The sequence below is a fragment of the Neophocaena asiaeorientalis genome, unplaced genomic scaffold (assembly GCF_003031525.2).
Source record: "Neophocaena asiaeorientalis asiaeorientalis breed wild unplaced genomic scaffold, Neophocaena_asiaeorientalis_V1.1 scaffold483, whole genome shotgun sequence".
NCBI lineage: Eukaryota > Metazoa > Chordata > Mammalia > Artiodactyla > Phocoenidae > Neophocaena > Neophocaena asiaeorientalis.
The window spans coordinates 560590-577209 of NW_020175631.1; the positions used below are offsets into that span (position 1 = coordinate 560590).

Below are 16620 nucleotides of genomic sequence, written 5' to 3' on the forward strand. Positions count from 1 at the left end.
TTCAACTGCATACATTTAATTGAAAAAAATATTATAAGTTGAATGCCATCTCCTTCCTTGGAATTGCCAGATTTCTTGATACCATTTTTTATACAGTTCAACAGAGACATACAGGTGATGGTGAGGTGACAGTTATCTAATGGTGTGACAGAGAATTGTCGTCATTGCTCAACACACTTCTTATTCTATAAACTGTGCTTCCCTTCTGAATTTTCTGTGTAGAGAGAACAGGGTCAGTTCTAACACACAGACTATAACTTATATTATGGAAAAGTTTTCAGAATAGAAAAGTCACAACAATCTTCCAGTGCATAGCATTTTACATTAAGACTATTTTTTTCTGATACATAATTGATGATCAATAGCTGAATAGTGAACAACTATATATTATTATTATTATTAAACAATATTATACATATAGATTCTGTTAGATGGCAGGAGAGGTGCTAGCATCTATTTTAATTGTTTAATACGTATCTCTAAATTCACAATGGTTAATCCTGAGGAAATAAGAGTTTTCAGACATCAGAAATTTGCTTTTGTATAGAGGCTAAAAGAGAATAAAATAAATATTTATCTCAAGAAATGTAAGTTTTAACTGGGGAAAAGCAAATTATAAAAAATATAGAGACCTGTGAAACTCTATAATTGAATTCTAAAGTATAGAATATGGAAAAATAAATGTTATCTAGAAAAAGAACTTTCTCAGAGTACTCAATAACTTCAGGAAGAAGGAGAGACTTGAGTTGCATTTTGAAGTATAAAACTTTGAGTGTCCAAAGTAGACTGCAGTAAAGGTGTCAAAGAACTGGTTAATACGATAGATAAAGTTGTGGAAATGCAACTAAATGTGATGAGGGAAGGAACGATGTAGAAAATGTGCCAGAAATATAGGATTAACAAGAGAGATGATTAGAAAGACAACATGTGGTAAGATTTAGGAAGTTTTGAACATTACGCAGAAGACTTTAATTAATGACATGATAGGCAATAGTAGTTGGTGTATGTCTTCTGGTAGGGGTTAGATATAACAAAATCTGCATTTAGAGATTGATATCAAATATACTATATACTAATATACTATATACTAAATAATTAATTTAGTGTTATTTAGTGTTACTAAGAGCTTCATATATACAAATTCATTTAATCTTCACAAGTATCTATGAGAAGGTACTATTATTTTACCCATTTTATAGTCACACAACCTTAAATCAACTTGCCAACTCACCTAGCCAAAAAGAGGACGAGTCAGTTTCCAAACCTAGGCAACATGAAAGGAGGGACTTGCTGATTTACACAGCTTTGTACTCTGTAATTCTACAATAGTAAGTGTTGGAAAGTGAGGAGACCAAAAACAGGAAACAACAATATAGGACATGACCACTTCCAAGGAGAATTTAAGACTCTCTTTAGAAAGATCTTTGCACAGTCTGCACATAACAAAAGGCACCCTGGTCTAGTGTGGTGGAGTACATAGAACTGATGGGTGATGGGATGCAGCGGGATAGAGGGACTAAACAGGGAGAGAGAGGAGTAAAAAAGAACAAACTGCAAAATGTCCAACTGAGTTACTGATAGAAATGTATACCTTAGGAGAAAAAGAGAGAGGTTTTATAAATGATTTGATATGAACATCAGTGTATATATCAAAGATCAGAGCTCAGATTTAATCTTTACTATAGAGGTTACAGATAAAACTAAACAGTAGATTTGCTTTCTAGAGAGTCTGAATGTAGAGACAAAGGACCGAGAAATTGGCACACATCTCTGAGTTATGTGTAATCCCAGAGAGCAAAGCATCTTACCCCTGCCTCAGGACCACTTAGGTTACTGCTGTTATTTTTACAAATGTATACAAGTTTTAGTACCGATCAGATTTTGTTTACCACTGAAATCAATGCAGATTACTTGCTTCATTTTATGGACTAATACCAAACTGAGAACGTTATTACCTGTATAAATGTGCCATTAAAAAAAGAAGAATTAAATTGCTTAATTTTAAAAGATCAGAAGATCATCTCATGTTGTTACCTAATTTTTAAAGTATAGAGTTGGGACTCTATGATGCCCTCTCATTCTAAAAGATGGCACCTTGACACTGGCCGTTGGAATAGCCTAAAATGGTCCATATATTTTACTTCATATATATATGTATTTCTTTACTCTTTATTTCCAAGGAGTGTTTTTTTAGGGACTTCGTGCTTTTTATGCATTGTATGTGAAAATTTCTTTACCAGTATTTTAGACTATGATTCCTACTAGATTTGTATGGACCCAGCAGGTTTATGCAATCTTGCTAGATAGACTAGAAGTCAATGGTATGAGCTATCACGAATGTGGAAAGTAGAAACTACCAAAGGACTTCAGAAAAAGGACAAAGAAGGGAACTAAAGATTTCTTTCTCGCAACATGCACAGACATACATATACATAATTCACACACGAGAAAATTTTTTGAACATGGGAGAACTGCTTGTAATTCGTCCAAATCAGAACAAATTTTAGTAGTGAGAGGAGAGGATGAATACTGTTTTCAGTATGTTTCTACTTTTTTAAGGAAGTTTTGATTTCACTAGATGGGGAGTAAATATTAAAATGATTAAATAACAGAAAAAGAAGTGTCATAAGATTTTACATGAGTTATTTCCACAGGACTGGTTTAGACAGTAATGTTAAGAACAAAGTAGTGAAAGCAATCTGGGAAGTAAATGAGATGAGAGTTCTCCCTAGAAAGGGTGGATAGAATTTGTATAATAATAGTAGCCAATGTTTATTGAATGCTTATTATATGCTAACACTATTCTCAGTGCTCACATTTACTAATTCTTATAACAACCTATGAGGATAAATATTTAATTACTCCATATTCTGCTTATTTTGACTTTCAAAAATACTAATTTTATACAGTTCAACCTAATATTAATATTTTTATTATCCCCATTGCACAGATAAGGAAACAGAGGTACAAAGAAATTAAATAACCTGCCCAAGTTTAAATGGTTAGCATGTGACCAAATTGGGGATCAAACTCATAGCATCTAGTTTCATTGTTAACCACTTCACTCTAGGCTTTGAGTAAAGAAGCCAATGTATTCGATCAGGCTGGGACTAGGACAAGGAAATCTACTCAAAGATTAAAATCTGCTGTGTATGATTCTGTTTCTTGGAACTCTATAATACCCTTGAGAAATGGGATATATATATTTTTTTACAAATGTATTCTAAACACTTCATGCATAAGAAGATATTAAATTTAATAGTTACACTAAAGTTGACCATCATGTTGATGAGTACTGTTTTCCTGTAACAGCAATAATGAAGCGACCATGTGACTAGATAGACGATACTATTCTTCCAAACATCTGCTTTCAAATTAATGTAGCAAAGAGAAGTCTCAAGGTAAATGGCTTTCAATGCAGCTGCAGACCATGCCATGTAAGAGTCATCAGGCTGGAATCCAGTTATTACTAGGGCTGGATAATCTGAACATTTAAAGTCAGGGACACATACTGATGTACTTCTCAGACAAGTGAGAGGATCTTAAACTATATTACTTTTTCTGTACACATATTTATCACCTTTGTACTTCAAATTTAGTGAAAGATGTGCAAAATAGACCAGATAGTCCAAGGTCAATTTAAAACCAAGGCCTCTTAAATTCACAAAGGACATAAAAACTTTTCCTCCTTTTAAAACTAAAGGAACTGGAGCTAAAATTAGTCTTAGTACTCAAGTAGGCCAATACAATTTTCTAATACATACGGTAGCGTTACGATCAGAAGAAATTTATTTCTGTTCTGACTGCTTCAATATTTTTTTCTTTGTCTCTGAACAAATCATGGTATTATGGAAACTACACAAGATTGGAGTAAAAGGCCTGATTCTCCATTACCTACTACTAAATTGTCATACAACACTGAATCAGACATCTGTTTCTCTAGAACCCACTTCTACCTGTAAAAAAAAATGGATGGGGTTAGATGACCCTATCTCTAACAGCTGATAATTCATGCACTGATTTCAACTCTTTGTGTTTCAACTTTCCCATTAAAAAAAAAAAAATCTATCTCTCTATGTCTCCAGATGAACAAACAAGGCAAAATGATTCATGGCACTTAGAAGAAAAAGCATGATACACTTATGATGCCTTTTGATATTAAATGCACAAGCATGATAGTTAGGGAGTTTTCTGTCCTGCCAAGTACATTCTATCACAGTGCCTTTTCAATATAAACATATATTGTGTTCCTCTCATTAAAAACTGAAATAAATATGTACCTTCAGAGGTACATGATAAACACTTAATATTGTATTAGTCCTTAAGATTCTATAGTGTGAGAGTAATCATGTGTATGTGTGTATGCTCATGTGTGTTTTCCCCTCATAAAGTCTCTTGAAATGGGTAAATTAACATAGTTTTCAGCTTCCATATAGATTTCAGCTATAACACTCTGATCATTTAGGGTAAACATCTTTACATTTAGAGGAATAGCAATAATACTTTATCTATGTGCAATTCTGTCTTAATTTTGGGCTTGCTATGGAAATAAGACATTTTAGGAGCAAATAAAAAGATTTCCAAGGACAATTGCTTGTAAAAATTAAGAAGGTCTCACATTGCTTTAGCAGCTCCAATGTACCCAGTGTAAAAGGATCGCAACAGCACAGGGTTTCATAAAGGCATTATACCCAATGTCCTGTTCTTCTCTAAGGATTCCCCTTATTTTCTACATTAAGCAATAAGTAAAGTATCCTGAAGACAGTTAACTCAATTTGAGTTCTACCAACTAAGTGCAGAGATGACAGAAACAAAAAAATTAGTAAAAACACGGTGTAAAAGAGGACCAGCCTAAGGGTCAGAGACTAGGATCCTCGTCATGATTCTACTTCTAGGTATTTGCCTGGTTACCCTTGGGCCAGACACCTGGTTTCTCAGAGCCTCAGCACGCTCTCCTAGAAAATGTGCTAATGTCCAATGTCCTTTCCTGATCCATCATTCTATGAATTGATGCTTGCAGGTGAAGGAAACAAAGAAATCAGATTGTCCCTGTATTCATGGGTCTGGTTAGGCTCATTTTGTGTGAAATACTTCCTCCCTCTTCCTCTAGCACTAAAGTAAGTTGGAACTTTACACCTGGGCATCCCTCCCAAGGTACTTACTTGGAAACACTGCCTGCTACAAAGTCACCTTTGTCTGCGTTAGCTACTAGAGCTACAGAGGCTTCCTGCCCAGAGAGTGAAAGCCTTGCAAGGAATCCAGGAGAGCATCTACGATAACTCCCTCGTTTTACAGATACTGAAATTGACCCAAGGGGTTTGGTGACTTTCTACTCAGTCCCAGCTCCTGAAGCACAGGAGAGATTTCTAATGTAGGGTTTTCTGATTCTGTCATTGGTATTTTTTTCCTGTTTTTTCTATCATTACTATGAGGGGCATCAATTATTTGAATGGATTTCACAAAAGAATAAAAGGAAAACTTCCTTCATCCTTTTATCTAAAAAGTAGTAACCTAATTGTACTGAATTAGACTTGTAATTTTTGGAAACATGTACTAACAGGTTGCTGTAAATATATTGAGAATTAGAGAAGCCACACTGAGCAGGATTTTGACGGAGAAAAGTCAAATTTGTGTTTTTCTTAATCTAACAAACGTTAAGTGACTTCCCCCTGAAGTATCCAACTTTTGAAAAAAGAGAAAAAGCTTCCAATACCACTAGATTTTTCTCTGTTTTTCCTTCTCAGTCCAACTCACTGAGGGCAGAAGAGAAGTTAATGTTCAACCTGATAAGAACTTTTTGGAAAAGGTTTAATAAAATTTCCTTAGTAAATTGTGAACTCTCACATAAAGTCACTCTAAAGCTTGCCAACGGTTGGCCTTACAATCAACAGACATGTCTGCAATATTACACACAGATTCCCTTTGTAAAAGATTAACTAAAAGAGATTGCTATCATAATTTGTTGAAAACATTTCTGTTGCAAACATATGGCAGGTTACAAAGGTTCTCACGAGCAAGATACTTGAGCTTAGTCCTTTTATTGAATAATTAAAGGTTTTAAACTCCAACAACTGCCCGTACCTACTACAAAGAAATAACCCAAACTTGTTTTCTTTTTCATAGGAAGCTGTCCTTGATGAAGGTACAATTGCTTTTAAAAATTGGGTTAAAACAGGCACAGAAGTTTACAGACAGTTCTGAATCTTTGATGTGCAGAATCCAGAGGGAGTGGCAGTTAACAGCAGCAAAATTAAAGTTAAGCACAGGTCCTTACACGTACAGGTGAATGAGTCCCCATAATAAGTGGCACTCTTTCCTTGACCATATGTATTTCTGAAAAAGCTTCCACTTGACAACTGCCATTGTATTGGAATATACTTATTTTCTTGCCATTAATATACACTGAAATTTTTGTTTCTGCCTATATAAAACCCTAATCTAAGGATTTAATGATGATACGAAATATATATTTTATTATGAATTTATCAGCATCAATTAACTGCCCTACATTTAGGAAGTCACAGGAGTTTTACACTTGTGGCATGTATTCTCAACAAGTCTAAAGTATGCATGCTAAATAGAAAACCATCTATCACAATTTTAAAACCAGAGCACTTTAAAATCCTAAAATTGAAAGCGTAGGTTATATGAGTGGTTCTCCAAGGGTGGCTCCTGAACCAGCCACAACAGCATCTCCTGGGAACTAAGTAGAAATGTGAATTCTCAGGCCCCACCTTAGACCAAATGAATCAGAGACTCTTGGTTTGGAGCTCAGCAATGAGTTTTACAAATACTCTGGGGGATTTCAATACACACTCAGTTCTGAGAACCACAGCATTAAACTGATTCTACCTAACTACAATACCTGCTAAGGACTTCTATTCAAACTATTTTCCAGGTCTTAAGGGTATTTGTATTTATTCAATAGTTTCATTCTTATATTTTCTTCAGTACTGAGACTAAATAAGCTATACCTTTATCTTACATGCCTTAACAGTTTAATAGACTTTTGAACTCATTCTTAAACTATAAGAACTAAGGGAAAATAATTAGCCAGAACTTTTCAATTGTAAATTTAAAAAACTGATACCAGGGGATTTGAAGTGATATACCATATTTATACAAACTTAGGACTGATATCTCTTAGACTGTTGAGTACATTTTCTTCTATCTAAATTTTAGACTATGTGCCTTTTCTAACTATCAAAGTAAGGAAAGGAAAGATTGAGGTGCTAAAGACACTAAACCTACCCAAGGATTAGGAATACATTCACGGTGACCATATGGGAACAGAGTTAAGTCCTGCTGTATCATTTGTTATACAAATGTGTGATTTTTTCCCTCAAGAATAACTACAACTAGTTATACACTATGATCAAGCATTATTACAAAATTTCATATTTATAATGGTTTCTTCTAATTCATAGTTTAACTTTCTTATCTGTTTCAGATATTCTACAATTATATAATTTCTTTCCTCTCCATGCATTAATATGTTTCTAGATTGACAACTCACACTCAAATATAATGACATAACAGTAGTTGGAAGGGTGATGTCTGCTGCCGCAGCACACGATATATAAGCTGCAGAGCACCTTGGTACCTATTCTGGTCTAGTAATTATCCCCACATCTCCTTGTCTTCAGGCACAGGTCTGCGACTATTCACAACTCTGTCAAAGAAGACTTGGTTTTCATTGTTACAGAAAAAAATCTTACCTTCAAAAATATTTCTATTTTTTCAGGGTCTTATAGTTCTATGTCATTATCAAAAGCCTATATGAATATCTTGTTCAAAAAATGTTGTAGCTACGATGTGTACCTATGAAAATCTAGAATTCACATATGACCTAATAAGAATCTAAGCATAACTGTTTAAAAAATCACAACTCTGTGAACTGACCACATGCAAGAAAAGAGAATAGCTTCTAGAATTTGAGAACTCATCACAGTTTTTGTTTAATTTTTTGTTTGTTTGGAGGGGTTATGATTTTACCTTTAAGGATATTAATTGGAGTATGGGAAAACATAAACATAATATTGAATCCTGTCCTAGTCTTGCTTGATAGGTTATATAAATTTTATTCTTAGAGGCTTTAACCTATCTCTATCTGGGATGAAAGCAGGGTGGGTTAGATATAATTGATTTACTTGGAGAAGCAATGAAGTGAGGGTTAGAGAAGTTGGATTTGCAGCTAAAGTACATAAACAATAAACTCCTATTTACATGACAATGTTAAAGGAAATTATGATCAACTATGAGTCATCTTGTCTCATGATGTCAACAAAACAGAGTCCTTAGTGTCTGCTTGGATGCCTTAAATAATGGGAAAACAACTGTTTACTTTTCAGAAAACGTTAAGAGTTTGAGAGTCTTCCACGTGTTGAGGTGATCCTGCCTCTCCATCAGTTACACCCTGAACTCAGCTGAAGTTCTAAGTGGAGGAGGATGTCTCTCCTCAAACAGAACCACAGGCTTTATTTGGCTTTCTGCTGCTAAAGTGAGCTTGATGAAACTTTGATTGAAAAGATGTGACATGGGTCAAAGCATAAAATTGCCTGGATTGAGATCTTAATGATATATATTCCAACCTATACCATTTCTGTGAAGACCTGGTACCTCCTTCAGAATATTCTCAGATCCAACATAAAAAATAATAATAATTTAAGTTACTTTGCTTTGACAGGAGTACATAGAAAGCAATACTGGGCTAAATCTGAGGCAAATTCCTCCCTTTGACCTTATTAACCAACACTTTCTAAAAGCTGTATATATTCTCATTTTTGACCCAAAAATTGAGTGATGATGTTCTCTCTTTAAAAGTACATTCTAAGCACAGGCCTCAGTTTGAAGGATTTTTCCCTTAGTGAGTGCCATCTACTGGTATAGCATTGTAAGTACAACCAAGTAAACTAGAATTTGGGTCACAATTATTTTTGCTATTATTTCAACTACTACATATATATCAATCTTCCTGAAAATTAAAGTATTTTAATTTTAAATGTTAATAATATGTAACCTAAGTTTAAAATACAATTATCTAAGAGAAAAGAGTAACTGACTACTAATAGACTGTCCTGGCTGCTGTTTCAGATTTTTATATTCTTTGTATGTCTATAGTACTCCAAGAACAGTAAATAATAAAGCTTTGATGAACTTATATTAGAAATAAGATCTTTCTATCTTTTTGTGAATTCCCTTTTTAAAGAATATGAACAATTAATTATTTATTCAAAAATATTTACCAAGTACTTACCATATACCAGACACTGCTTGGGGATACAAAACACACATAATACCTATCCTATAGGAAATTACCTTTTTATTATACCTGATTGAAATCAGGTCAGGTTTTCTTTGGTTTGCTTTGGTTTTTACACCTCAGTTTCATGTTTTTTCAGTCTTTACCTTAGTTAGATAACAACAGATAACTATTAGAACCTCACATAATAGACATTCAAATATATGATAGAGCAATGAATACCCTATTTCATCTCAGTAAATATCTTGTACTTGCAAAAGATTTTTTTCCATAATAATCACCCTTCACCTCATTCCTAAAAAGTAGTTGGTATTTTCCAGGAGCTTAGAACTAATGAGTATACAGTATATGGGGCAGGGGTGGAGAGGAACTGATCTCCAAAGTGGAAATTGTATTCCATTAGCTATCTTTAATTCTCATTAAAATACTGGAAATTATGGAAAAGCCAGTACAGGAAAGTCTGTGCACTTTGAACAGTCTTTCTAATATAAGAAAACGTGCTCTTACTGTTCCCCTGTTTAAACCTCTCTGCTGTCTCCTCCTGACTCTCAGGATAAAAGCTAAACATTTAAGTATGGGATGCAACCCTTTTACGTTCCAGATGTTGCCTATTACAGTCGTTTTATTTCCACCACTCTCCTTACTCCTTAAACCAACTATATTGAAACATCTGCATTTCTAAAATTACACCTGGGTCCTACTTCTTACCTAATACATGCTATTTTCTACGCTATTTTACCCAACTAAACTTCTCTTTGTCATGCAGACCACTTATGTGGAATTGTATCTTTTTTATTTTTATTTTTATTGGAGTATGGCTGCTTTACAATGCCGTGTTAGCCTCCACTGCACAACAAAATGAATCAACCATACACATACAGATACCCTCCCTTTTGTACTTCCCTCCCATTTAGGTTACCACAGTGCACTAGGTAGAGTTCCTTGTGCTGTACAGTAAGTTCCTATCAGCTGTCTATTTTATACATAGTATCAATAATGCATACATGTCAATCCCAGTCTCCTATCTTGTCCATTATCCCCACCACAACCAACCCAAGCCTGGGTTTGCTCCTGTTCTGTGTTTTCCCACAGAATCTGTGTAACCCACTATAATAACACGTATTCCTTCTCCTCTACTATGCACATCTAAGGTTCCTCTTCTCAACTTTGCTAGAGGCTCAGCATTGGCCTACTGATCATTTTAACCTACTTGTTTAGCCTAATTTCTGACATAGTCTATGCACTCAAAAATTATTTGTTGCATGAATAAACAGCATTTGAGACTTAATGTTCACTTGCAACAATTATTTTGAATTTTATTTACTTTTGTTTTTCAGAGTTTGTTATCTAGCCAAGGAAAATATAACGTGGGACTCCGAGACCCACACAGTCTCTTTTCTGCAGTCCAATGGTACCATCTTTGAACCCTATCAGTTGGAACCGAAAATGACACTTTCACTGTTCTCAATCTGGCTGTAGCAGTGAGTAGACAAACAGTAAAATTACTGGTTTTGAAATCTCTAGAATCCACTGTAATTAATCTCATGATTAGAACTATCATTAGATATTATTTATTTTGTCATTTTTATGAAAATGTGTTCTTATGGCATTATTTTGAATTATGGCCCTTTCTTTTGTTAAGCTAAATTCTAGTATTTTCCATTTATTTGTTAAAAATCTGATACTGCAACTGGTGTCTTAAACCGTGATTTCTTTTTTGGAGACTGCACCCCATCTCTATCCAAATGTATTTATTCAAGGAGTACTCAATTTACTTATCAAAAGATCAAGCTCTTCTATGTTTCAAAAGAGAACTTTGAAAGAACTATTGTGGGGCTATAAGGATCCATTCTTGAGCTCGATTCCACACCCTATTACTACTACAGTTGGTGTGTTTTATCCTGTGAGTACCAAATATGAATGTCGATATTGTTAGACTTTAACTGGATAAATGGTGGCATTGGCAATTCATAATTTTATTATTTAGTGTGTATTTCTGATCTGGGAATACATATTCTAATTACTTAAAAGTCTCTATCTCACATGAACTCAGCTATACTAGTTGGGGAAATTTACGTATCTGAATTTAACAATTAAAATTAAGAAGCTGACATTTAATCAAGTTTCCATTCTTTGACAAATACATAAATTGTCTAAAATTAGATTGTAAGCTGGTAAGGCTTTGAATACAGTTTTGGCTTTGATTTCCTATCTATAAATAATCAAGCTTAATGCCATATATTTGTGTTAAATGTATTTATCATATCATTCCTCCTTCTCTAGACCTCTTACAAATTTGTTTTAATGTAAACTTAAAAGTTACCCAAAATTTACATGAGAATGATAACTCAGCAATGTCATATGTTTATAAAATTAGTTGATATGAACTCCTAGTAATCTACAAATGTCATGAAATGGCAGTTAGGAGATTTTTAAAAATGTGAACTTGGTGATGTTTTTAGTTATAGCTTAACATTTTGAGTCACGAATAGAACAAGATGACTATTGAACTGAAAAACTGAGTATGCTTCACTTGTCACTATATGAGATATTTGTTATATTTTCTAATTCATTGCTGTTATTCTATTTTAGATGGTTTTTAGGATTGCAAGCTTATATATCAATTAAATATAAGTATAGAAAGGCTTGAGGAATAATGAATTCAGTTACTATTATTTAACTCAAATACTCTTCTTTCCTTGGCTAATTCTGTTTTTAATTCTATGTACCTAATCTTTAGTAACCACTTATTAGAGATCATAACATTGAGAAAATTTCTAGAAATCTGTCATTGTTCTCATAGGTTTTGTTCACTATCCCCTCACCTCAATATAATAGGAGTAGTGATCACAATGGCCTTTCTGGCTTAATTACGACAAAGAGTGCTGGAGTTCGATCACGTCAGATTCTGATATTTGTTTTCTACCTTTGTCTCAGCATCTACAGCTATTTCTAGGCACATTTTACATTCTGTCTTTTTAAAATGTGAAAGACCAATAATTTCAAAACTTTATTGCATATATCTTTCAAATCACATAAAATAATTATGAACAACCAGTGTTTGAGAAATGCAAAAGTGAGTTAATTACATATTTTATAACTTGGAAAATATGGCTTTTTCTAGAAGTAATTTTTTCTTGTACATATCTTTTCAGACCACAATACTTCAGATGGAGTTTATAAAGTTTTCAATGGAAAAGATGACATAAGCAAAGTTGTCATAATTGACACACATAAAGGCAAAAAGTAAGTATCCAGGCAAAGTGTGTATGTGTATGTGTGTGTGTGTCACTAGGATACTCTAAGGCAGGTAAGAAACTTATTTAACAACTGGTAATGCACAGGCACCAACCTATGGAACAGACCTGCCTGTATCTCAGCCCTAGAAACTCCTGTTCTGCCAGGTGTTAACCCTTTAGTTGTGATGACTGGTCACACTAGTGCATAGGTGCTGAGTATCAGCCCCACTTGAGGGTTGACGTTTATGAACAGGGTCTCTTACATAAAGAAATCTAAAGGGACTACTTCCATCTCTGCTGCATAACCAGCGTTATCGTGCACTCATACAATTACATAACCACAAATGAAAAGGAAGAAAGTCAATATGTCAACTTATCATCAAACAGGTAGGAAAATATATCTTACTGTTGTTTTATTTCTTTACTAAACATGAAATATAAAAATTGTTCATTCCAGGGACAAGACTAAATATGTCTATAAAAATGGAAGGTAAATGAATCCATGCCAATGCTTTCATGACTTTCCCCTTCAAATTTTTCTCGAAATAATTTTATATACTGATAACTCAGATTTTTAAAACTTTATCAATACGAAAATGGAATTACTATTTCCTGCTCTAACATTGACATATTAAACTTGATAAAGAGTACGCCTCCTGTGAAGTAACAGTAGAATGGGATATGTTCATATAGCCATGATTTCCTACTTTTCCCTAGCTCCTGACTGTTTATCTGGAGACACCTAATTCATATGTCTAAAATAGGAAGAATCCCAATAAATATCAAGGAAAAAGCCTTTTCTCCTCAAAGTTAAACTGAGTTTTACATCAGTGATTTCCTGACGAAGAATAAAGTGATCAAAATCAAAAGAGATGAAATCTTTTTATTAAGTAACCATTACCTCACACTGGGTTCCTATCTAAAATTTGCATAAAACAGTTAAATACTAACCCATGTAACCCTTTTTCTTCTACTGAGTCCATAGTCACATTTTTTTTTATAGAAAAGTCTAATGGAGGAAAACAAACACTTCTAAATGTTCATTTTAGAGGATATCACATAGTGTTTGTACACTGACAAAAGTGAGCATTTCTTCCATTTCAATATCACAGAGAGGTTTTGAGTAGAGTTACTATATGCTCCTAATTGGAGTAAGAATTTCACATGAGTTTAAGATTATGATAAGGTTAATTTAACTGACCACGGCAAGACTGAACATGATTAATAGCTTACTCTGTTTAAAAAAGAAGCAGCAGCTTGCCTTGACATCTTACTGGATGTTATGTTAGGAGTTTGAAAAACCTGTTTTCCATCATCAAAAAGTGGCAAACTATCTCTACTGTTATATGTATATATACCAGGAAACAATACAAACATCTTAAATAGATACCAGAGTATAAATTAATAAACTTTGTCCTACTTTAATGTCAGTTCATGCAAGAGTTAAAAGAGGGGAAAAGTATAAATTGATTATCTGCATGTTTCCAATCGCTATTGATCAAACATCTGCTTCTTTCTGTCCTCCTCCACACTGCCCTCTTCTCCCTCATACTGAGTTTGCATCAGTTATCCACTTAATATTTTCCTCCTATTCAGCTGAACACTCAACATACTATGATACAATACACTTCTCCCATTCCAACAAAAGCACCTAACCCTAAGAAGAGATCTAAATTTCTGATAAATATTTCTCAACCTTTTCTGAAGAACTTTGGCTGCTCCAAATTGTTTCTCACTAACAACATTTGGCAGTTTTTATTTTTTAATCTGGCCACTTAATGGTAACAGGCACTTCATTTATCTCAACAAGATGAAAACTTCAAACAAAACATAGACCAAATGATTTAGAATATTTCTTAAACTTAGCATTTGTCACATCTAGTCTAATCAATATTTATTATTTTAGCAGAAGTACTGAATCATAATAGACAAAGTAATGTGAGATGGTGTTCTTGGAATGACAATGTTCATTTCCTTTTTTTTTTAATTTTTTATTCCTTAGGCATGTCTCTTAGTGGGCAAGCGGTTGTGACATGATTAATGGTACAGGTAAGGGCATTTGTTTTGTGGTAATAATCACAGTGAAATCACCTCCTTTCTCCCATAAATCCACCATCGTACCTACAATGTTCTGGAGGGGTATGCATTTACCTGTCTTTATATCCCTACAACATAATTCAGAATCTCTGTTCTTATACAGGCTTAGTAAATGTCTGTCTAACGTGACTGAATTTCTCAAGATTAACCACTGAGGATAAACCTTTACTGCATTCCTAGGGAAATGTTTGCTTTGTAAAAACTTTAATTAACTGCCTTCCTGGCCGCAGAAGTAAGGGGTTAGAAAAACTTAGAGTAGTAGTTACTGTTCACATGTTTTGTATATACTGTAGAGATAATAATTTAAAACTGAAATAATTTAAAAATCAATATAATTACAAAAGGTAAACATACATCCAAGGGGAGGTTTCAATATGAAGTAGAATCAGTGAATTTGCAAGTAGAGCCATCTATTTTGAATAAGATGATCAAAATTACGGAGAAAAGAACAACAGAAGCAACAAAAACAAGGTTACATATGTACTAACCAAGGTACTAACCATGAAAAATGTATGCACAAATGAACATTCTGAGTTAGAGTTGGGAAGAAAGAAGGTGCTATGAACTTAGATTTAAAGTATAGTTAGATCCAACTTATTATTCTCCTTGAAGGAAAGCAAAGTACACATATGACTATTAGTTTAAGAATTAAGGTTTAAAAAGCAAGGGGAATCAAAATGAGGTAATTAAAATCAGAGGCGAGCTTTCAGCTAAGAGATATCAACAGAAGCAGAGCATAATGTTTACAAAGCTGGTGAGGCAATACTTTATAGGAAAATATATAATGAAGATGAAAAATGTTAAAGTTATGTAAAAGGTAGGGAATAAAAAGGAAACACAGGGAATGTTCATTTTCACAAAGGTATTGCTGAGTTTTGCATGTTTAATTTTGTTAACACTCTTCTAGGAAAAAAAAAAAAGCAAAAACACTGATTGATTGATTTGCAGAGCTTTGAGCCATGGGGATGGGTGAAGAAATTCCTTTCCAAGTGATGCATTTCTGTGAATAATGTCCCAATACCAATAAAGGTGTCCCAATACCACAAACTTTAGTAATTTTCTAAGAATAAACTTCAATCCTTCAATACAGAGAAAAATATACTGTGCTTCTTTTAAATAGTATTTATTATGAGTTTAAAAAATGTATTTAAAAACTTTGTCCAAAACTAAGAAGTAGTGAAGTTTTAAAACAGGAATTGGAGGATTCATTAATGACCATAATATAAATACATGAGCATCAGGCATGAAGTTAAAAGTATCTAAGAGGAAAATAGAAGTAAAACAAACAAGGAGCAGGGGTAGTTTGGACAGGCCAGGGACTCAGACAGAATCTGTGTGAGAGAGACTGTTGGTTATAGCACTAGGAAAATAGACTGATAAAATGGAAAAATTCCAACATTTTTATCATGATTTAGAAGTACTTCCTATACCTTCTTTAATAAGCTTAAAGAGATATAAAATGAAAATATTGATTTACATTTGAATGTATTTAAAAAAAAAAAGAGTCCTGCTACTGTCCACTATCCTAGGGTCATGACCTTTACGGTGTCATTATGACATAATCTTTGATGATACTTCAGATGATTTTTAAGGCTTTTTGATGTATTATTTTCCTTTAATGGCTAAGGGTTGGGAAGGCAGTTGTAGACAATGCCCATTTAGGGACCTATCTGGGGAGTATAAGTTAACCTTCAGTATCCCATTATCTCAATCTCAGGATCAAGTTCACTGTGATATTCTGTTATATTTCACTTAAGACAAGAGTATAAGTGAAATGTAAGAAGATTCCAACGTGCAGTTACAAGAAAAAGAGCATGGTATTCATAACTGAAGGATGGGTCTTACTGTTTTGAACAAACACATTCAGTAGTGGCTCATTTTACTGATATTCATTTGTGGAGTAAATGAAGGTATTATCTAGTTATTTCTTCTTATATCCAGTGTGTGCCATGGATCTTAACAATTGTAGACGTTCAATAAACTCAACAAATGCCCTTTGTATTTTGATGTATACATTTTCAA

General features: G+C 33.7%; 1 pseudogene; it reads left to right on the forward strand.

The window, feature by feature from the left end:
* LOC112390455 (platelet glycoprotein 4-like) overlaps positions 1-16620 on the forward strand; it is a 47331-nt pseudogene that overhangs the window by 19690 nt on the left and 11021 nt on the right.